Here is a 24,660-nt window from a genome sequence, read left to right as displayed (position 1 = left end):
AATTCTCTGTGAATGCAGTTTGCTGAAGTACACAAACCAATGCTTCTGCCAATGCAGGCTGTACCCAAGGCAATGCTTCTGACAACGCAGTTTGGCGAGGCCCCCGTGTTGATCTTGCCTTCATTAATTCTGGCATTTCTTTAGATTGAAATGTTTATTTCTGCAACATGAAAATTTTCCTAAAATTGCCAGCTATTTACATTTAAAACCAAGGAAAACTTTACTAAGAGGATTTGAAGAAGGCTACCTTATTCCAGCCATTACTAAACGAAGATAACACATCCATGCCAATCACACCGAGCTTAGCCCTCGGGCCTTTTTATACAGCAGTCCAGTCTAGGTAAGTATTTCACAACACGCTTAGCATTGAGCACGTCTAGTCTCGCTGGGCTGGGGCTGCCCGACAGAAACACAAACCGACTGCAATTATTTCTGTGTTCGAGTTAAGTGTTCACGCAGAGGTTGGGTGGATTTGGCCCCAGGATTAACAACCAGGTAGGGGTCTTGCACCCGTTTCACACAAAGAAAAGAGTCCAGGCAACACAGAGGAATATTTTTGTTTCTCTCTTTTAGTCTTCTCTGAATATATTTTACACTGTGTGGCTAAACAATATGAGGCTTGTGGGGATAGGAAGAGAAGTGTTCAACAGAGAATGATAAGATTATTATGCAAAAGCAGAGACAAAATAAGTCTATTTATTTATTTAAATTTTACAGTGTTCCACTTTTTTACACCAGACTGAGCTCAAGAGGCTAAACAAGTGGCTCATCCTAGAACAATGGCCTTAATTTACTTCACAAATGAGACACAGGAGCCCCGGAGGCAGAGAGAAAACAGGAGATAGGCTGAGGGGAGGTTTCAGTGTGATTAGTTCTGCTTAAAGTACTTTCAAATTTAGTGTGGGGTTCAGCTTTTCCAGTTCACCTTAAAAAGGTAATGGGGCCCTTTTTAAGCTGCCAGAAAAGATTTGGCTCAGGTACTGAGGGGCCTCCAGTGCAAATTTACTTGTGTCATTAGAAAAGCCATTTCCTTTTACGTGTGAGCCTAATGAAAGTACACTTAATTTGTAATTTTGTATAATTATAGATCTTGATGAGACAGATGAATGTGAATTCAGTATCAGCTAGTGAGTTCATCATTCCTTGTATCATCCATTCCTCAATTATCTCTAATGGTTGTCTTCAAGAGATTTATATCTTGTCATTTTCCTGCTAACCCATGTAACATATCCTAGCAGAATTGTACCAGCGATTTGTCCTAAGGAGACCAATTTCAGTGTCCCACATCAAGTTTCTGAAGGTTAGGCTTCTAGAATACTTCCAGACTGTCTTCAGATATTTCCAATGTATTCCCAGGATTGCCTTCCAGCTCATGGTATTCCTACTGTTTGCTTTCCACTTCCAGAAGAACAGCCAGGTACTGCAGCACTGATGCCTTCTCATCTCAAATTTCCATTCCCTTCCTTCCTTTGAAACCTTGTTCCTTCCTTTGAAACCTTGCTCAGGTACATGTTAGACTTTAATCATAGAGCCAGTTAATTCTACACACGCTTCTTTTTTATACATTTGTACACTTTCCTAAGTGTCTTGTGGCATTTTTCTGTTCTCTGCTTTCTTTTTTTCCTTTCCTCTTATGTCCTCACAGATAGTTCAATGGCAAAGTGACCTCCACCCTGGGCTCTGGGCTGCATAACACAGGGGCCTTCTGGGTCTCTCATTGCTCCTCTTATTCATAGTAATCTTTTCCTCACAGTCATGGGTTTTTGTGGTTGTTTTTTTGTTTGGTTTTTTGGGGGTTTTTTTGGTTTTTTTATAAACTGCTTAACTTTCTCCCAGGAGCAATGCTTACAAGAGAACTATAAAGCTTGAAAGTAAAAGCAAACATGAGACACCCCAGGGAGGTCCTGCATGCTTTTCAGAATTTGTTGTTGGTTCTTCAGGGAGCTACAAGTATCTGAAAAAAATGTGTTATAGACAAAGACCAGTGGTTCCTCTTCCACGAATCTCTCATTAGGAAAGAGGCCATCTGAATCATTCAGCTACAAATAAAATAAATTTTAAAATCCCATGTTTCTGATCTCCCTTTTACCCTTTTTGTGGTCATCTCCAAATATTCAGGGCAAGGATTCATTTCCATTTTGAAGTATGGAAAAAGTAAGCTCACATGTTATGGTGGTTTTTCTGTGCTCATTCATCTTGCTGACTTTCGTCTTGAAAGCTTTCAGGATTAAGTGAGAAAATTTTTTATTTTTTTTTATACTAAGTTAATGGAGGCAGCAGCCTTAGTAGAAACGAATCCTCTTCCATCAGAAGAAGAAGTGTTCATAATGCAGCTCTGTTTATCATCCTACAAAATAAGAAATAATGCAGCTGCTCTGTCTGCCACTTTGAAACGTTCAGTACCATTTATGCTTTGTCATTACAACACCTACCATTATTTGCTTGACCGGGAAAGTATTTCAGTGCTCTCATGAGAAATATTTTGGCTATGAGTAATGTTAATTTTGCAGTATATGACATAATTGAGTTCCCTTAAACATCCATAAATCGTCAAGCACTCCAGGTACCTATCAGCAACCTGTCTGATTATGGAAATGCTTGCAGGTGTTTGGGTTTTTTTTCCTCGAATTTAATAAACATAGTTTTATGAAATACATGAATAAGCAATGTTTAGAGATATGCAGATTTGAACAGGTTGGAAAGACATTAAATAAATGTGAGGCAGATTACATCTTACAGTGCAAGAAAAGATATAGGTGACTTTCCATCACCTGCTGATCAATCCTTATTGTATTGCAAATGTTAAAGTAATTTTGTTCAGTTTTATGAGCAATAAGCTGGTTGCTCAAAACTACAAAGGCTGGGCAAAGATAAGGAGGGGACAGTGCCTTTTCCAGAACAGAACTACTTGGTAGGGCTAGCCTTGCCTTTTCTTCCTCAGAGAAGCTATGATTGATGTAAGAATAACCCTAGACCAAAAGCCACAGTATCACTCTATACTTCCAGCAGCTGCTAAGAAATAAGATTTCCTATTCTACTTAAGAATGAGGCAGAAATGATAGTTTTCAGACTCACAGGATAATAAGATTCCCCAAGGGCTCTCATAATGTAGCTTTATTGCTAAATCTGGTTTGTGTTTGTACGGTATTTAGAGGAAGCTCTTACGTGAGGAAATTGTGAGCCCTTCAGTGCCTGACTACAGTATATTGGCCTGGGTAAGATCTTGCCCTTGCCAGCAGATACAAACTGGCAAGTGGGTAAAGGCCTGTCATCGTGCTCTCGCCTGTCACAGCAGCTTGGTTTAGGCAATTTCTAGCCTGAGATGTCTTCATTTAAAAAAGCTTGTAGTACTGCTAACACAGAAATGAGGCATAATTTGGAGAGACAGAAGTGGCAAGGGAAAGACTACTGCTTAAAAAGAAAGAAGTATGGTTACATAAATGAAGAATTACTAGAAAAAAATTTACAAGGAAAGAGTATGGATTTGATGAAGTTCTTATTGCAGGGTAGAATACGGATTTCAATGTAGTTTTTGTAAAAATGTATTTCCTGCAGTGTTTCTTAGCTTAGTAGTAATTTTTGAATGTACCTGGCTGAAAATTGGCCCTGGAAGCCTTTTTCAAAGAGAAGAACTTAGGATCAGGTCTTTGGCTACTACAGTGCCACAATTCTACTTTGGACAACTGAGTCCAACTCACTCCCTCCTGCACAGGATCTGCTCTTCTCCTCTGTTACAATCCTGGTGACTAAATAGAAGCAGAGAGAGAAAAAATTCTCAATGAATTGTGGAAAGAGGTGGTATGCTTCTTGGGAATTGCTCAGGCAATAGCAGCAGTACACAAAACTAGACTTGGGAGCTGGATAAACATCCAGCTTCTAAGTGATGTCTCACTCCTGCAGTAAAAGTGCTACATATTTGAAGAAATATGGAATGAGAAGTGATTTTTCTTAAACTGAGAAAAGTACTACTCAAAGTATAAGAAGATCAGCAGAACAAAGAGATTCCATGAACCACAGTTTCCTCTGTTCTCATCTTTTCCTTTTTCCATTTGTAGAATGAAAATATCAAGTATGCAGATAGCTTACCCGTGTAATGTTTCATTCCATAGGTTTTTTGAGAGAAGGCATTAGAGGAAAAATATAATAATCACATCTTGCCTGTCATATCATAATCATTTTGTAACCTGGAAGATTTAGAAAGGGGAGCAAAAACCTGAAATGTTTAGAAGATTGCAATGCATGGATGTGTATGTACAAAAGAAATCCTTGGCTAAGAAGTGATGTTTCTCACTTTTCTTTGCTAAAATGTGGTGCAGACAAGAGGATTTCTATGTAAAGCAGCAGCAGTAATCTCCGTCCCCTCAACTGCCACAATGATTTACATCCATTTACAAAGTAGGAATTTCTTCTGGATTTGCTGACCTCCCCACAGAGCTCATCATATGGATATTGGTAGTTTTACATAGCTTTGTTTTAACCTTATATGCTGTGTTCTTGACAGTATTGGCACACAGTAGTGGCTTAGAATATAATAAGGTGTTAGTTTTTGCTTGTTTCCATCCCTGCTGCAGTCATTGGTGAAGATAATTACTGTATTCCGTTCTCTCTCCCCCTTTCTTTTTTAAGCCCATTTTTCCAACTTCTGGCAATGGAGGAAACGCTCAGGATGCCAGCTTTGCCTCCATTTTGCTGTTGCACTGCTCTGACTCTCTTTCCACGAGAGGCTTGTTCTGTCTCTCTGCTGCCCAGGGAAGATGGCCAGGAGCAGAAAGAGGGATGCGGGAACCACAGAAAATAGCCTTGGAGAAGAGGAACTTTGTTAGTTCATCTGGCCCCATTTTGTGGGCAAGTGTCACGGCTTCCAGTGGCTCAGGCTTCAAGCTCTCCTGTAACTTTATACCTCAAAACTTTACACCTTGCTCAGGTAAAGGCTGGGAAGATCATCTGAGCTGCCTTTAACTTCATTTCTTTAGTCAAGGCTTTAGGGAGGAAGAGAAAACCAAATGTTGTTGACATCAGCAGACTCAGTTAATAAATCCCATCATGACATAATACCCCTCTTTGCCTTGAAACACCCTCCTATTCCTTATTCTTTTTCTTCCTTATTTATTTAGCACTTGGGTTTTTCTCTTTCAGTATGTTAACAGAAAGCGAAAAACCATTTGAAAACACAGTATAAAAAAGATCAGCTACGAAAGTCATGTCTGGCAAGAGATGTGACATCATCACTATCCTGAAGTCAGCTTAAGTCTGCTTTTCTCTTGAAACAGAGGGCTCTGGAGAAAGCCCTCAAGTCCCATATTGCTTTTAACTTTTTTAATCCCCACTTGCTTTAGCATTGATCTGACAAACTGTTCTGCTAGTGCTGAACTCACTATTATTGAATGATTGATTGGCAGACTTCTCCCTTCTGAGATAGTGTGGCTGCTGCTGAGCCTGTGTTCCTTAGACTGAAAAAGGACTGAGGAATTTAGAGATGCTTTGCTTTCTGAAGAGCCTCTTTATTATCCTCCAGCTCTTCTGACACTTCAGAAATACAAAGTCGAGTCTCCCCTCTGCCTTTTCCCTATTTGAAATGATTGGTTTGTTGTATTTTGACTGCACAAAGGATTGTAGTTCAAAAGTAGTACCGACTCTGTTAAATGAAAGGTAGTGGTTAATTTACATCCTTTAGCACTGGTGTAACAGAGCACCAAAGTTCACCAAGCGGTAAAGACTGGGATGGGTTTGGGAGTGAAGTTGGGATGAAGATACAAACCCCAAATTTGTTTCACCTCAAATCCTCAATGAAGCCTTGGCAGTGGAACAAAAGGAAGGTGTAGTTTTATCCCACCCTGAAAGAAAAGTTTCATTTACAACAACTGGATCCGGATTGATCTTTGTTGTGGGCTTGGGCTAAAACCTTGTTCTGCTTTCATCTCTTTTCTTCCACATTGCTATTGGCATAAAATGTAATGACCCCAAAGATGTGAGACAGGAAGATCACCTATGGCACTGGGAAGATCTACTTCCTTTCTTCTGGAAAAACTACTGAAATGGATGCTCAAGATCTCTGAATCCATAGATACTTGCTTCAAGTCCATTTCCACGAAGAGCCCCCACACCAATGACAGCTGCTGTATTTGTGCCAGAATGCTTGATAGATTTAGCAGTGAAGCACATATGAAGAGACAGCACCTGAGCTTTTCTGAATTCTATCTAATGCAGACTGTTCCTTATAAACTAGAACATTTAGCCTCTGTGTAACCCCTCCAGAAGCAAAGTGTGTTAAAAAAGTTCTTTAGTGATGAGAATGACTTATGACTAGCACCTTTCATTTCAGAAGCTAGCAGCTACTATTTAAAAACACTTTAAGTAAATATATATTACACTCATGTATTCCAATTTTACTAACACAGAGCTACTGACACAGTGGTTAGTTCATCTGTTATTTACATTAATAACAAGAACAAATATTATTCTTCAGCTTCAGCATAGACTATATTTAAGGATTTTTAAAAGTTTGACAAGTATTAACCCTTACACAACTCTGTAAGGCTGGAAGGTGTTATCATCCTCCCTGTGAAGAATACAAATGTCAAATATATTAAGTAATTTCTTCCAAAGTTTCTCACTGAGATATCTGATACTTTCCAGCTTATTGTCCTTTCTCTTAACCATTACATTTTTTTGATTTTCAAGAAGCATCTAAAAACTGAAGGTAGAAAATAAAAACCAAGACTCTTTATGTGTGTGTCCTGCTTTCAGCTGGGATAGAGTTAATTTTCTTCCTAGTAGCTGGTACAGTGTGTTCTGGATTTGGTGTGAGAATAATGTTAATAACATGCGGATGTTTTAGCTGTTGCTAAGTAGCACTTATCCTAAGTTAAGTATTGTTCAGTTTCCCATGCTGTGCCAGCGAGGAGGTGTACAAGAAGCTGGGAGGGAGCATGGCCAGGACAGCTGACCCGACCTAGCCAAAGGGATATTCCGTACCATAGAACGTCATGCCCAGTATATAAACTGGGGGGAGCTGGCAGGGAGGGGTGGATCGCTGCTCAGGCACCAGTCAGCGGGTGGTGAGCAACTGCATTGTGCATCACTTGTCTTTTCCTGGGTTTAATTTCTCTCTTTTTCACTAGTAGTGTTATTATTGTTATTATATTTTATTATTCTTATTGTTGTTATTATTATATTCTATTTTATTTTAGTTATTAAAATGTTCTTATTTCAACCCATGAGTTTTACTTTTTTCTTTCCAATTCTCCTCCCCACCCCACTGGGATCGGGGAGGAGTGAGCGAGCGGCTGCGTGTTGCTTAGTTGCTGGCTGGGGTTAAACCACGACAGTGTGGTAGAATAAAAGGAAAATCTGATTGAGATGGACTACAACCAAACTGGAGCTTGGCAAGTAAAAGAGGACTGGTGATTTTCTGTCCTATGGCAATACTTTTATTTTCAAATGTCTTTATCAGATACAGCACTGAGAAACAAGACAGTGTGTGTAGGCAGGCTAATTAGTTTGTTAGCAAGGTTAATCATTGCATCAGTATGGTACCCTAGCCTCCTGCTGTTATCTGCCCGAGAAAACTGGCTAATTCAGTTACATGTGGATTTTTTTGTTTTTTTATATTAGGATACAGCTTTCGCCTTTTACCTTATACCTAAGAAGCCATATTTTTAGAGACCATTGATGAAGACAGGAAAAGTATATACCATGTTGATTTATATATTTAGCACTGTTAATGGTCTGTTCTGGAATCAGGAAGAGAGATCAGAACTGAAAGACAATGTAAAAAAAAAAATTATTATGGTTTTGATAACTGAACCCCTCCCACAATTTTTCTTTCAAATTTTTCCTTGAAACAATGTGGCTGGACATCTTCCTTTGCACTAACTCCAGCTGCAGTTTATTGTTCCCTGTTCACTTTCTGATTACATTTTTGGTTGCAAGTTGTCAAACTAGGCCTTTTCTGCTTCTTCCCTCACATTTAATGGAAATACAGAATTCTTTTCTGTTATTCTCCCCTGGCTTTAGTTCTCTGCCATCTTTGCACAGGTACTTCACCCCATGATACCCCAAGCAGACCTATGACAGGCTGAATGAATTGCAGGCTCCTGCAATGAAGCCCATCAGTGTTATCAGACTGTAAATCTATTTTTTTTTTCTTTCTTTTTTTCTTTTGTTTTTAAATCTTTTTAAAATGAATGGCTGGATTCCCACCTAGCCTATTTCAGTGTTGATCTCTGAGGTCCTGGACTCCTTCACAGTCTGCTGAGAAAAAAGCATACAGGCCCAGGAAACATGATTAAGATGTTCAACCACACCAAAGATTTTGATATAAATATTTGCAAAAGACCAGAGCTAGAAGATTGAAAGAGAATAGGATATAACAGAAATGCCATAACTTTGAAACTATTTTTCAATAAAATAAAACAATGGTTGAACATCATGTTGGAATGCCAAGGTGCTGTGATAAATGGAGGACTCAATTCTGTTTCACCTGCAGGAACGGGAAACAAATTCTTCACGATGCACTTTATTAAAATGCTGATTTTGACTTTTTGCCTATGACAGGGCAATCTGTAAGAGAATGTAATAAGGCAGTAAAGCTTTGAATTTTAATACCTGTCTTCCTCCTCTTCCTTCCCCTCATGTTTTTCTCCCTCCCTTGGCTAGCATAGGATTGGATGACTATGACTCAAGCACATACAAAATTAAAAGGCTTGTACAATATTAAAAGGCTTACCCTTCCCTGCTTCCTTATTTACCCATGTAACTATATATATGAAAATCTCAGTAGTCCCAAGAAGAGGTTATCTGAGAGTACCAATGGTGTGCCTATGTGACACTTTTCCGGAAAACTGACTTAAGTTGATGCTCGTAGGTCATTGTATAGGAAATCCAATTTGAAATTGGTTTCAAATTAAATTCATACTACTTGGTGTAATTTCTTGATGCCTGTTTCTTCCAGGAGGCTCAAGCTTTGCGTTACAGGAATAACATCCTGCAGAAGTGTTATCTAGCGGATTTAGTACAAAATGAACTAAGAAATATCTCCCACATTGTGTATTCACCAGGTTATTTAAACTGAAAGAATTGATTTTTTTTCCAGTCAAGTGTCATGCTAAAAGCAGATCTAGGAAGACAGCCTGTGTAAAAAGAACAACCAAACAAACCAGCAAAAAAAAACAACCATCAAGACTCTGGGCAGAAAAGACTTCATTGATATTAATAATGTTCAGTTTTAAGATAGCGGTACTGGGACTTCAGCAAAGAAATAAAGTCTCGTGGCAGAAGCAAACAAAGCAAAAGCTTGTGAAAGAGGAGCATCCTGGGATCTTACAGTCTCGGCTTAGCCAATAACTTGGTGTGCAGCCTTGGATAATTCACTTGTCTGATTACATCTCAGGAAATCAGCTGGAAAACAAGTATAAAGGCTGGCCTCTCTGACAAGCTGCTTTGAACGAACTGAAATGTGCTCCTGTGACATTCCTTATTGACATGCGTCTCTTTAGATAGAGGATTGCCTAATGGGTACATTGGGGGGGAAGGGGAGCAATAACCAAACATGACAGATGCAAAATGTACCTATATTCATTTACTGCGTAAAAGGTTAGAGTTCCTACTCATTTAAGGTTAACAGCAGTACGCAGGATAAGACAGCAAAAGATTGGTAGCAAAGCAGATGGTTTCCCAACTTATTTTCTTCAAATCTTACCAAAAAAATCAGTTTTGAGTGGTTGGTAAAAGGTTCACAATTAATTTGAATTTTATCCCAACCTGTTCCTCCGTGCCAAATGTTGTAGTCTGTATGTGCATCAAAACGTATCTCGGATGGACACAACCAGCGAATATGAATCTTCTGGCACATGAAGCCTTACCCACTGTTTTACCCAATTCAACACAATCCTAGCCCAACGCACACACGTCACTGACCTAGCAGTGATTCATCACCCTTATTATGAATGAAGTAGGAGTTTTTGAAAAGAGTTGGGAACCTGGACTAAAAGGATCAGACAAAGATGATGCTATGGCTGACTAGGTGCTAAAAGGTGTTTTGGAAAGCTTGAAAGAAAAAGTGTACCATTTATATGAGAGTTAAAAAATTCACAATGTACACTATGTTCCTGGTGACTCCTTAAACATTGGTGCTTTACTTTGTGAAGCTCTGCTTCTCGGAGCAAGCGTATGTATGCAACTTGGCAGTTGCTAAGGTAACAATCATTTGGGGGAAACAGCAGAGCAAAATAGACTTATAAAACCTACATAAAATTGACATTAAATGGCAATGAGTTCCCTAGGCTTACTGTAACTCCCTATATGTTCATGAATATACATATCTAACACAAATGTTTCCATTTCCTAGGACTTACCTAATCATGTTTCTGTTTTGAAGGTGAATGACAGTGCTACTTTTATTTGTTTAAAAAAAGAAAAATATGGGTTAATAAAGGAAATGTACTTTTGTCTAAACCCATCACCAGTTAGTGCTGTAACACATGGAATATTTACACCCATTCCCTGCCACTCTTTCTTCCCCAAAAGGATATTCCCCAGCACAGCTTCAGGGACTGCCAAGGGACTCGTCACCTGCTGTTCCCACCCTGGGCCCTGTCTGTGCTCTGGGGCACAGGATGCACAAAGGGCCATGACAGTCGTCTCTTCTTCCCCCAGCTCTTTTCGTCATACCCAACACATAACACTGTCATAACTAGCTTGTATTTTCTTAATGCTGTCTTCATTCTGTAATCCCATGAGTTTCCCTAGCAGTATGAGCCCTGGACAATTTGTAGTTGGATACTAGCTTCCATGATATTTGAGATAGGGCACATGGATTCATACTGCACCCCCACACTGCCTTCCAAGCTGTAGTTTTATGAAAAAATAGAGGCTGCTTTAACTAATGAAGATAGTCTGAAGCTGCTTTAGTTAGTAATAGGTTGCATCAGGATGCTTTTTTTTTTAAGTAAAATTTCAACTATTTTAACAAAACACAACTGAAAATTGAAGAAAGTCATGCATGTGAGTTTTTTGTTCAGGGGCTTGCCGTCTTCCCTCTGGGAGCCATCTCACTCTTCCTGTAGATCTTATATAGCAAGTCCTACTAGCCTTGGAGGATGCTTCACTGATGTCAGGAAATCATTCATTCACCTAGGAAATTTTTTCTTTATATAAGGCATCTGCATCACTTTTTTTGGTATGTGTGAGGCATGCAGTGTTCTTAGATGGTGATAATGATGATGGGAGCTGAATATCTTTATTAAATCTATGAGTAAACTGGCAAATGTTTGATAAACAAAAAGAGAGACAGGAAAAGGGAGTCTCCTCTGCAGGAACCGCTAACACTTTCTAACAGGCAACAACTCATCACAGTCAAAGCATTTGGGGTGACTGTTTACCATTGGCTTCTTAAAGGCTCAGTCATCATTTTCTGATAGAAAAGCAGAAAACAAGGGTGGTCACAGCCACATAACAAAACCAGATGAAATAGAAGCACAGATGTTGGCAGCATACAAAACAAGAAAACAACAAAGCACTCCAAAACTGAACAAAACCCTCTATCCACCTTTTCAAAGTAAACATGTACAAAAGTCTAGATTCCTCTAACAAGAGTCACTTAAGCATTCAGCTTTGCATCAATAATCAAGGCAAAGATAGGAGTAAAAACCAGGGTGACTCCTCTAGCAAAGACCCACCACCCAGGAAAGGAATCCAAGGTGTCCAAGCTGCTGAGACAACTCTACAAGATGCCTCAAGACAGGCGTGATAAATTCAAGTCACAATGTTCACTCAGTGGTCTCAGCAGCCCTCAGACTTTAAGCTGGAATCTGGACATAACTTTCACAACTGGTGGAAGATCACTTGCATTGCTGTATATGTTTCACTTTTAGGAAAAACAGAGGGAAAATGCAAGTCTTCAGGCTAAACACTTCCCAGATCTAAGATTGTACTTGCCTATAATAATAAGGATTACATTAGTTCAGATATATTTTGTAAATGTCTTTGAAGCTGTTTGTCTACCTGCAGGGTAGCAAAAAAAAAAAAAAAAAAAAAAAAGGGCAACTTGCAGCACGGAAAGATGGTCATAGCTAAATAAAGCCTCTCTGAATCCAACTTGTACCCTGAATATCCCAGGGGAATCAAGTTGTGTCTAGTGTTGTCTATCTTGATTCCTCGAGCACCTGCCTGTGACTCTGAAATGGTGATTTCTAAAATGTTAGCCCCGCTGGCAGGTTCTAGCTAAGGCTCCTAGGCAGCCAAGTGAGCAGCTCGGCTCTGCTTTCAGCAAAGAGTTGTGCCCTATGGCATGTGCCCAGCACACGGGAGGAGATCATGGCAGGGAGGGAAAGGGGGGACCCGCTCTGCCCAAGGAAGGGGACAGCAAATCTCCACTTTAACGTTTCCTCCCTCCGGCAATCAGAGCAGCAGCGATGTGGTTTCTGGAGACAGAGTCATTAGCAGTCCCAGTTAGCAGGCACCCAGCAGGTTGCCAGAGGGAAGAGGTAGTTTGGGGATGCAGCTGGGAAAGATCCCTCTTGCTCTTTTTGTGCAAGTTCATGTTTTTTATCCTCACAGACTACAAAGGTTCAGCTTCTCCTTGTGTTGACATGAATGCGAATGAGGCACCTCCCTCATGAAAACAGGAGGACCCGATGGTCCAATGCACAAAAAAAAGGTCTCTTCTTAAACGGTGTTTTCTCCGCTGAGAGCTTTTTTTGTCTTTACTAGCTAATGTGCTCAGTGTCCTCTGCAAGGCTTTTTCTATTAAGGAGAGAAAGTCCGGAGTACTGCATGAAACACTTGATTTCACACTTCAGAGTGTCTCTCTCTCCCTGGGAATTTACAGCTGCTCCTCATGAGAGGCACCAGGCAAAAAAGTGTGTGTGTGTGTGTGTGTACATGGGGCAAAATATTCCAGTCTGCGATACGTTGATGAGTTTATAACTGCACAGTAAATCTCAGGGCAGACAAATTTGCCATTCATTACTCCTATTTTGCCTATAATTTTCTTCATTATATTTTAATACCATTCCTGTCTATGAAAAGAAAAATTATGGGGATCATTCAAGTACTTTCTTACCATCAGCAGAAGGGGAAATCTAGGACACAAGCCAGCGCTCCAGAAGGATTTTGCTGTATGAATTAATAGGTATGCAAAAGAAGAAAACACACCTAGTTAAAAGTAAGTGATACTAAACAAAAGTCAGCTGACACCCAAATCGGCTAGATAAATCAGTGTTACAAGACCAACTTAATAGCCCGAGAAAACTGATGGCACCAGACAGACGTTGCGGCAAGCCTGGGACACAAAGTCCTCATGATACTTTCTTGTTTTGGTCCAGGATATGCCCAGGCAGTTCCTCACCCTCTTAATGATGTCTGAGTCACCATAATAAAATCTAAGTATCTCACTATAACGTCACTTGGAGAACACCAGTGTGTCCAAAACCACCTTCAGATGTGAATTTCTTTAGCTAAATCAATGTGTTTCAGTGAAGCGTGTGCTAGGAGTCCCAGGTAGGTCTTTCAAAACTTGCCTACCTCAAATAATTTTTTCAAACATAGAGCTACTGTTTTGGAATAGCTTGGACATGGCAATAAATAGTGGAAAGAAGATTCTTGTGGCATGAGAGTGATTTTCATTGTAATCTAAACATGTGCTAAATTGTATTTTTAGGACAAATGTGGGAGTGGCAAGAAGAAAGTCACAAAGTACAACAGTAATTTAGTATAATTTACATAACTAACAGAATTTTTCCTGAGGTTTTACACCGGCATCTTACAAGAGACATCTACTAGCTGTATTTGGATTTACTTGAAATCTCCCTGTTGACTTAAATGGAATTTTTCTTCTGTGAGACAAGCAGAAATGGATGTCCTTCTCAAGGAAAAGATATATATTTGTCTCTTAGCCAGGAATAAGTAATATGAATGCTTGCACATCCAGACAGTCAAGGGAAGCAAATGGTTAGCTGTACTGAAGGTCCTCAGGGTAGCTGGGGATCCTTTCAGCAGAACTGGTTTTTACAACAACATTTGGCAGCTCGTCCTCTGTTTGATGGTGGAAAAATGCACCCTTATGATATACCTCTAGTAGGAACATAAGGTATGGAAAGAAATGGACCCTGTGCTAAAATGGACGTGAACCTCTGGCAAGCAAGTCTGGCCCTTCTGAAATTATTGAATTCACTAATGGGATCCTTCTTTGTGAGGAAGGAGATAAATATCCAGACCATTTATCACAATCAGATTATTAAACATTTAAAAGTGACATTAAAGGGGACGATACTCAGACTAATGTGCATACCAGGACTGGCAGCCTAAAAGCATATTAGCAGTTCAAATTGCTAAACCCTGAATCTAGAGGTGCTAATCACAGCGTGCTGGGCTGGGTGTCTGGTGAAAGTGAACATCATTTGCCTGAGGCTTTGGTGCTGTAGTTTGACTGTTCAACACCACAGTAAAAGCAGTCAAACAGAAAAAGCAAACCAATATTCAGGGCAGCTCTGCGCAAAAGCTCAGATCCTTGACACAATCACTTTGTTGTGGTATCATCCTTATTTTTAGCATATTTTGATAGAAGAGGCTTTTTCTTTTTGTCTCAGCCTGATGACAGTTAATTAAATAAACGTTTCCCTGGATCCTGATGCATATTTTATGTGATGAACTGGTTCAAAGAAAAAACCTGTTTGAACTGCGGTGGGTAGATGGGTGTGGGGGGTGGAAGCCTTTACATAAATAATCACATCATTTTATGAATCTTCACTTAGTGTTTCTCATCATCTCCTCACCTCTCTCTGATACTCCTTCTCTAGAAGTCAGCTGTTTGCTTTGTTAAATTGACATACCAACAAATCAATGTCTGCTACTCTGAGCAGCTAAGCCCTACGTGTCTGTGTTCCTAAAAGTTGAGGAAAAAAGAAGAGAGAAGAAATTCCTCCTGGAGTGCATGGAGAAGATTTGTTCCTTTTTTTCTGGCAATTCAGTTAAACCCTGAAGGGCCATTCATTAGGTTTTGATGTTGGGCTTTGGAACCAAAAGGCTACTAATTGGAAGCACTGAATGCCATATGATCACTTATGTGCCTTGACCTCAAAAGGGAAGTCAAACTTATCCTTAGAAATAAATACAAGAAGACAAATTCATTGCACCTCTGAGGATAACCACCCACATATTCTGTGGAGCTCTGCTGGGTAATTTAAAGGACAGCAGGAGGCTGAAGAAGAACTAGAGCCTTTCTCACCCCTTCATCACCTGAACCCTAAAGAAGGGAGTGAATGTGACAGCCTGTGTAGCAGGAGCAAGCAGGAAGAAATTTTAATTGTCCTCCCATTTGCTTATCTTCATGAAGGACCAGAACACCTGCTGCCTAATTGACTACCTCTAACCCTGTGACTACTACATACAAAAAAGCAGGAAAGAAAATATTATTCCAGGTAATGACCCAATTGCAGTTATGTCACTTTTACACTACATCCCGGAGAAACACCATGTTATGTGGCTGGCCATAGAGAACACAGCAGGGATTTCCTGACTAGGACAGCAGCCAGTGAGGGTGGATTATCCTTTCCTGGACACCAGTGGCTTTTGTCCTATGCAGAAAATTTTAATTCCTGTTCCATCATTATAAATCATTTTTAGTGTATATTAATTATCAATACCATGGCAGGTAGCAGAGGAAAATTTGTATGACAAAAATGGCAAAAATGCAATGGATTTCAATGATGAGGTAAATGATTCTTTCAAAGACTCAAAGATTTTAAGCATAAGATAAGCCACAGTGAGTTTATTGTGGAAAATTTAGGCCACCAAACTTCACACAGTGACTTCTGTAATGAGCCTAATAACTTAAACTAAAGCATCTATTTTAAAGAAAGTCCAATCTTACAGCTGAGAGAAAATTTACTGCATCACTTGGAAAGTTCTGCAATTACAATTATCCTCATTATAAAAAAGTGTTCCTCCTCGTTATTTTAGGTGGTGTTGTTGAAAGCTTAATGGTTTACACTCATTTATATGGGAAAAAATAAACAGTTTATTATGAAGGATGGAACTACAGTATAATGTTCTCAAAAATTAGTTCAATTTTAATGAGGCTGCAGAAAAAGTAAGTTATGTTTTCATTTTTGTTCTGGCTAGGAGCTGAAATGCAGCTGTAAGGGCTGTTCCAACCCAAGCAGACAGGCATAGCTGAATTCTCACACAAACCCTGCCCTCTCAGGAGACGATGATCAAATTTTCATCAAGACCTTTGAATCTTCCTGTTGAAATCCTTAGGCTATAGGCAGATCCAAAACAACCTGCTTTTAAACCAAGGTATTTAACCTTGGGGGGCTTATTTGATATGAAACACAGCTGCTTTTCATTTTTTAAGTTGATCAAAAACTATGCAATTGAAATCCACCTTGGGCTTTCGAGTTCATGTACAGAAGCACTTGGAAATGCAAGTATAGCTCCATATTTTTTTCCTACAGGATGATGGTGGGAAAAGTTTATAACATTCAGGGCAGCCCCTGAATTTTCACACAATTTCCATTCAGTTTTCACATCAGCCTTTGTAAACTGCCAATATTTACCTGGAGAAAACAATTTTCCACATTGCCAAAAATGAAAATGTAACTGTAAATTACAATTGAAACAAAACAAAATGGTTTTCATGACACTGGATTAAAAAAAAAAAATAAAAAAAGATATTGAGGCTAAGCCAACATTTTGTTTCAGTGCTTCACTTCATATAAATAAATCTGTGCCAGAGGAATAAGATAGCTTAGCATCACTGGAAGCTGAACAGATGCTCATTCCTTTATGATTCTCAGCCCATCTCTATGGTACCTAGATTCCAAATTGATACTAAAAGCTGGTACTGATAACTCCTCCTTGCCACTTTGAATTGCACCATGGATAAAATCTGCTTTGACCTTCATGATCTCCACATACTACTGGAAAAAAATAAACAAACCAAAGCATATCTGCTTTTCTTACACTGAAAGAGAACAAGAGGTGCTATTAAAAGATGAGGCCTCCTTTTGTCTGTATGCTCTCTCTCTCTCTCTCTTTCTCTCTCTCTCTCTCTCTCATATGCCAGCCCTCATATATTTTTCTGGTATCCTGAGTCTTCAGTATGAGCCACACCAGCTCAGAGAAGAAACAGACATACTTTCATTGCACGTGACACGATTTGTTAATCGTGTAATCCACCTAAGCAGCAAGATGGAAAGATGTACCAAGTTCTAGCCATACCTACGTTATTCCCCTAGTGAGAATCCTTTCTTCAATTAAACTACCCACTTCCCAAGGCTGCTTTGTATTTGGAGTAAGTTTTCTTTGATTAATATGTGAAAATATATTCTTCCAGTTTTCTTAGATCATTAGTAATTGCTGCTTTGTGGCATATACTTCCAACTGAGATTTTCACAGGGACAATTAAACTTCAGCATCATCCCCTCTCTTCTAAGTTGCTGAAATAACCTTCTATCCAAGATCTGCAGTACAAGAAAAATGTCACAAATACTTTGGAGCTCTTAGCAGAGCAGGGCATGGCTTATAGATGTATTTCTATGCTCCTGGATTTTTTCAAACGGACCCTTGTAGTCCTGGGAAGAAGTGGGACAGATGTTTGAGAGTAGCAGAGAATCTGCATATCCTACGAATTATGCTTTTAAAACAAGTGTGTCTTATGTGTAGGATTAATTCCAAATTCCTGCACCTGACCTTCAGTACCTTTTCCTTACAACCCCCTCATAATATGAGATACTGATCAAGGTAAAACAAAAGTCAACATTTACACAGACTTCAAATCAAAAATGTCAAAGCATCAAATTGCCCTTGAACAGGCAGCAACTTGGGGCACATAGCAATGCCCCGAGCATTACAATGACTAAAAAAACCCCCTCCAAACCTAAACCCAGAAATGTTTGTATCAAAATTAGCTTCATTACTTTTCCTCATTTTCATTTGCCATATAAATTACAATCAAGCAGAGAGCTTGCAATAGACTGGGTTCAGTCATCAAAAAACCATGGGTGTAATTTATGGTTTTTCTTCTTTCCCTGTTTGTCCCAGAACATGTCCCAATGCAGGGATTCCTCTCAGCATTCCCTTTCTTCCAAAAATGCTGAGTCAAGAAATCAAATCATACTCAAGATTAATTCTTCATGGACAGAGGTGAAAACTATACTTCAAATTGAAATCTAGTGCATAATATGTCAATCATATAAGATGGACAAACAGGTTCACAGTTTGAAATTTTTTTTAAGATGGAAACTGAGGCTGTATTTGAAGGTTCTACTTCAGGATTTAAGGAAAAATATTGGGGTTTTTTCTGGTTTTCTTTTAACCAAATTCAAGTTCTGTATATATTAAATAGTGTTCCTAATTTGAAGACAGCAACTCACTTGCAAAAGAATCTTTAAGTTCTGAAGATTTCCTTAAAGCATTTGACATAAGTTATACCTCAGCAAAGGTCAACTCTCGCTTTAAGACTATTGAGAAGGTTAATTTGACCAGATGAATTCAGACTTCACTCTGGAACTCAGTTGACATTTTTAGATGAAAAGTGAGTGATGGTAGTAAGGGAAAAAAAAATCAGTCTAAGCTGCTCCTGTTCAGTCTCAAGGGGAATCAGAAAATTCTCTATCGTGCAGAAGAGTTAACATTAAAACCCCAAACTTCTCAATTGTTATTTCCATATGGAAGTTGGATTCAGGAGCTCGACAGCTTCAAAGGAAGTTTTTCACACTGCAGCAATAGTAATTTATACATTTCTGTCATGGCCATTGTCTTTGCACCGTACAAAGTTAATTTTTGATGTTATGCTCCCCACCGTGGTGTAGCTTTAGCAGTCAGGAGGCAAAAGGGAAGGAGGGGACGAGGAGAGTGTGTCTTTCCAGGCTAAGGCAGGAACCCAGCTAACTGGGGAATGGAGCTGCTAGGCTCCAGCAACGGACAGGACTTCAAGAGTGGGTAACAGTCCTTGCTCACTGCGCTGACGGTTACAAAGGAAGGGCAGAGAAACAAGGATCTGCAATTTTAAGGACTGCAGTTAGACTAGAAGATAAAAGCTGGAAATAATCTATATTTGGAGGAAAGGAGGCAATATATCTGTGTGTACACATGCACATACATATATATGTATAACATATAAATATATATATATACACACACCCCCCCAGACATACATAACTCATCTGAAAGGAACTCAACTGAAAATTCCTGAGAAATGCTTGCTATTTTAGAAGACAAATATGAATGTTTAAGTTGCCATTTTCACCTACAGGGCACAATCCACTGTTGCAGTGCTGAGCAATTTTTAAGCAGGCACGCTGCCACTTTAGCAGATGGGTAAGAGTGCAGCCATGCCAGCAAACCAGCCTGTCCCTGAAGTCTGAGACTCCCTCGCCAGCTCCCCGTCCCAAAATGCTTGAGCAGCATTCGTTGTTTCGCTTCTGTGGCCAGCGGGGATGTGTCACTGCCTGAATTTGGAGCATGGATTAATTTTTAAAAATCCCCAATCAGCAGAATCAAATATCTATTCTGGGAAGTAAATCCACCAGGGTTTGGATTTTCTGTGAGACCAAAGCAGGAGAAGAAGTTACATGCAGCGTTCTGTGCTACCCTCGATCTGCCGGGAAGGCTCATACCTTCGTTAGGAAGGAGCAGAAATTCTGGAGTTGGGGAAAGGGGCACAGTGCGGGACCGACACAACTGCTGCTTCTCCAGCTGCCCTCGGGGCTCGGCTGAGGGGTCCCAAAGCCTCTGGGATCTCACCCAGGACTCGGCAACCTCCAGAGGGGCAGGGTGAGAACAGGAGTTTGCTACCCCTGCCTTGAGCGGGGCAGGACTCTGCTCCACTAGCATGACCTCTATCAGTGTGTCTCTGGTCACAGACTTCTACTCGCGGGAAGCTCCTGAAGAATTCCTTGGCTTTTTCTGCAGAGCAGCAGTACGACTTTTCACTGTGCGTGTTTTTCTCAGCACTGCCTTACTATGAGACAGGCAGAGTTTACATAAGTTCTGCTTCATGTAGAAACAAGATACAAAATGTGCCTTTAAATTCATTATTACTTAATTCTTTCCAAATAGCCAAAAGCAGTACCAATAGCTGCAGGTGCAAAGATTGAAATTCTAGAGATCACACAACAGGGTTTTTTTGTCTTTCTGATAATGTTGTACCAAAGCACAATAGCTAAAGTATCTGTTATAAATTACTCCCACTGCTTTCACTTCTTTTTAGGGCATGGTTTTCTATTGGGTAAATCCTCACCTGCAAGGAGGTAACAATGCCACAGGTAAGATGTTTGAGCTGGAAACCGGCTGTATTTTGTAAAGTGCTGATGTATATAGCTTTGGAAGTGTTTTCCTTAACAAGGGTGAAAAGAAAATAGTCAGAACAGTGCACGCACTCTACAGATAAAGCAATTTAATTAATATTGATGCAACACTAGCAGGGTTAGACACTAGAGCGTCCCTTGCAAAATATGGTCATCTAACACTTTTTTACCATCAAATATGCATATCCTGCAAAATGTTTACATACATATGTATGTATGCATGCACATTCAAATATATATTAAAATATATGTACATACATTTGTAGCCTTATTTTACCATGCTAATAAATTTTAGAAACATGATTTGGATCTGGATATGTCATAATTTACCCATAATTGGGCTAGCTGGACAAGAGCAGCTAACATTTTTCCTTCAATCATGGCTGTAATTAAGTAGGAAAAAACTGAAGTGGCTGAAAATTCATGCTAGAAGACTGACATGATGTCAGGTTTCATAAGTAATAAGATGTGGAAAATGTCAAATTATTGCTGAGGGAGAAAATGTCAAGGATGCACTTAAAATTAGACTTCTCCTGTAAGAGTCACAGTGAGCAAGAGGATGTAGAAGAGAGATAACGACCGATGTCCAGATGCTGGCCTTCAGGACACAGAGATGGCTCAGACCGAAGCGCACAGGTCTGTTTCGCTTCTTCATTGGCACCTGGGAAATATTTCAGTTCCGTGTCTTTTCCTAGCTATTTCCAAAAAGAACTCGGCTTCTTTATCAGGGTTAAACCTGGATAGGTTATACCTTCCTCAAAATACTTTCCTTCAGCTTTTCAGCTGTTTTGTTTGGCCTGGATTGGCATAGCTCTACTGGAGTCAGTGGAACTACACCCTTTTACTCCAGCTGAGGATTCGTCCCTCTTTTGTGTTTTTTTTGTTTTGTTTGGGTTTGGTTGGTTGGTTGGGGTTTTTTGTTTGGTTGGGGTTTTTTTAAACCTTTTAGAAGAACTTTTGAATATGAAAGTGCATCATTTACTAAACTAACACATTCTGAAATTACATGTCATGCCAAGAAACACTGAATGACTTACAGGACTGGCATGCCCCAGTTTAGGGAAGTCTTCAATGAGGTAGGGCACACTGCAGTCAACCCCCTCAATCCTCTGTGATCAAAGTACTTGAAAGGGAGTAGGCAGCTTTTATCAGTAAATGCTTGGTTTTAAATCATAACAGCTATTCAGGTTTCCTTGTCCTTGTTTGTAAATTGCCTACTTTTTTTCCCAAATGTTCCAGACGTCTACCAAGGGAAAAACTCTAAAACTTTATGGTGCATCTGAGTGAATGATTAATCAATCTTTGAACTTATAACTTGAGAGCTGCACAGGCACAGAAGCTAGCTGTTAGGAAGCATTAAAAGTATGCAGCTACCCATCACTCAGTACACATTTCTTCTCTTCCCCCTCCCCAGTCCCTGCTAGAACTTCTGTTGCCATATTGCTAGTAAATTCTTTACATAAAATAATGCTATTTTTATGTTTTAGAGCTATACCATCTATTGAACAGTCGTTTAAAAGCCTCTATGGGCATTTGTTTTCAAAACTGGGATTTTGCACCTTTTTTACAATGCTGTATCTAGCTGAATTTCTGAAGTGGAAGTCACAGTCTTCTGACAAAAGGCTAATATCAGCAAACAGAGAACCAGGATCTCCCTGAGCTGCAGGGGGACAGCCACTACCTATTTTACTCTGCCTTGTCAAGTATGTATTATGTTTGTGTAACTTATTGCACACTTTTTCTGTAGAGTAAAAGAGAAGGAAGGACCTCAGTGAGGTCTCAAGAATCACACAATAGGTGAGATTCAGGTGTTTTACATCTGGAAAGCTCTGCACATGTGCTGTTTGTACCCTAAATTTCAAGAACCACAACCCCTCTGTTTTAAAATTACACTCAACATTTTAATTTTGTAATGTTTATTCTTCTTAAAACTAGACCGATTAGCACTGTATCTGAACATAAGTGGCAACACTGGTGATATATTACTAACTCCTCTCTGAATGTTGTTTGAGTAATTTGGGAGACTTTATAACAGAAAGAACAAAAAGAATAACTGGTTTAGAGAAAGGGCTATATAATGAAGCGTAAGGCACTCCTAAGTATTTTGTTGCAAGTCAGATGTGTCTTTCTTACAACTGAACCTTCAATGTCCTTAGAGAAAAAACCTCAGAATACTTGTGTAATCTCAGAATATTCTATTTTAGACAAGACTAACATCAGTTGGGCATTAAATATGAATATATCTGCATTGAAAAGGCTGATATTTGCACTTAAAAGTCTATGTTTTATTATGATTTCAATATTCTGTAATAATTTTCTTAATGTAGATTTCAGTGTTTCAAACTTCAGTGCAGCCTCTTTTATTTTTCATTTAGGATAAAACAGCTTTTAACTACATCTTCTTCCCTACCTACTATAATTTGAAAAAGATATTTATCAGTAGTTAAAACTATTATTTCATTTTTTACAGCAACTCACAATTGAATTATCTATATTAATGTAAATTTTTCTGGAGAAAGCAGGTGTATTGGTGTGATACTCGGTAGGAGATAATTTGGTTTTTATTAGAAGAATGCCTGGCTAACAGGGTCACTTCTACTTTTAAATGTATTTTATTACTTAATAGACTTTCCAAAGATATAGAAAAGAAAAAAATAAAAAACCCACCATGTGGCAACATGGTAAAATTATATATATCATGCAGTTAATTTTTTCCCTAGCATAAAAATAGGAAGTTCAAAACAAGAATCCACAAAGAAAATTAACTTTATGCCAGATCCTGGGGTGAAACCTCTTTTTCAGAATAGCAATTCAGCTGTTGCTTACCTTTAGCACTGGGTAAAATCTCACTGCAGTTAGCATTACATACCTGTTTGTTAGACACTTTCCTGTATTACAAAGGGTTTAACGTGCTGCTGAACTGGTCCTTAAAGCTCTGACCAGCCGTAAGTAGCCACTTATGAGCCTTCATTGAAGTTATGCGCTGCTATATCAAATCATCAATAAGCTTATGCGTGGAGATGGTGCATGATGGAAAGCATGAAAAAGGGCAGCAGGGAGCAGAGGGGCTATTGCAGCATTAGAAGGATGTGAAACATTCATGCTATAAAACTGCAGGTTTAAAATGGAGCCATTTTACCAAAGAGATCAGGACAGTCTCCCCACACCTGCAGCCTCAGTCTATCTGATGTCATTAGCAGGAGCAAGAAAAGTTTTGCTGCCTCTGCCTAGGAAATATGCCTTCTCTATATGTAGTTGAATTGTCTCTGACATTTTTTTATGCCTTTAGGTAATAAGTTGAGCAAATAATGTTTTGCAGCCTATGCTTTGATCATTCCGGTCAGATGATTTTGTTTAGATCAGACTAAGAAAGTCATCTCACTGCAGTCTTCAATGTGCATTATGTGAAAAATACATCATCATCTGAAATACACCTTACATACATACAAAAGCTGAAGGAAATTCAGGTTCATCAGAAGAAGTAATGACGTGAATGATGTTGAACTGGACATCTATGTGGCACCGGTTAAACAGCACATCATGTACCATAGGCTTACTTTGTCTTGCTTTAACATTAATGCTTCTATGAACCTGATGCCCTGAAAGAGTCAGTCTGATAAGTTTGGTAAGATGAAGTAGGAAGGCTATTTTTATATTTTCTAGAATTCTGAATTATATTTATTTTTCAATAGTTTGGACCAAAAAGCCTTAAAGTGTACACATTCCCACCAACACACATAATTTGACTCCAGATCTTTTTATCTTTATTTAAACTGGATGCTTGCATCCTGTTTATAACTTTTGACTTATTAATCTTCTATTGCCTTTTTATCTTACCGTAGTAAATTCTTCACTGCTTTGGAATATAGGACTGATCTGTGTGAGGTTTTTTTCCTTTCCCAAGAGTTATTGGCTTCATTTACCCCTATCATGTCCACTACCTCTCCTGTTATGAGGTCTGACATTAAAAGATCGTGGTAACTGAAAAACATAGCAGGAAAGCAAAAAGGAAGAAAGAAAGAAAAAAAAAATCCGCTTTCACTGTAGTTTCACTTAGAGTTTTCACTGTAAGGTAAAACCCAGCTATTTCTAAGTATAACTGGCAACCCTTCTTGTGCTGCGAGTGTTGTATTTTGTTGCTTATCTTTGGATTGTCAGGAACTGCTGCTGTTTTCCTTTTAGGTTCCCGTGGCTTTAATGGACCTAATCCACATTAAGATGATGAGAAACTAAGCCAAGGAGATACACCATAAACCAATGAGCAGCTTTGACTATTTGACCTTCTTACCAACTTGCAAACCACTGAGTACTTTTTCCTTATCTCATTACAGATTCTTATTAACAGTCT

Source organism: Accipiter gentilis, chromosome 9 (genome assembly GCF_929443795.1).
Source record: "Accipiter gentilis chromosome 9, bAccGen1.1, whole genome shotgun sequence".
Taxonomy (NCBI): domain Eukaryota; kingdom Metazoa; phylum Chordata; class Aves; order Accipitriformes; family Accipitridae; genus Astur; species Astur gentilis.
This window is presented reverse-complemented; position numbering follows the sequence as displayed.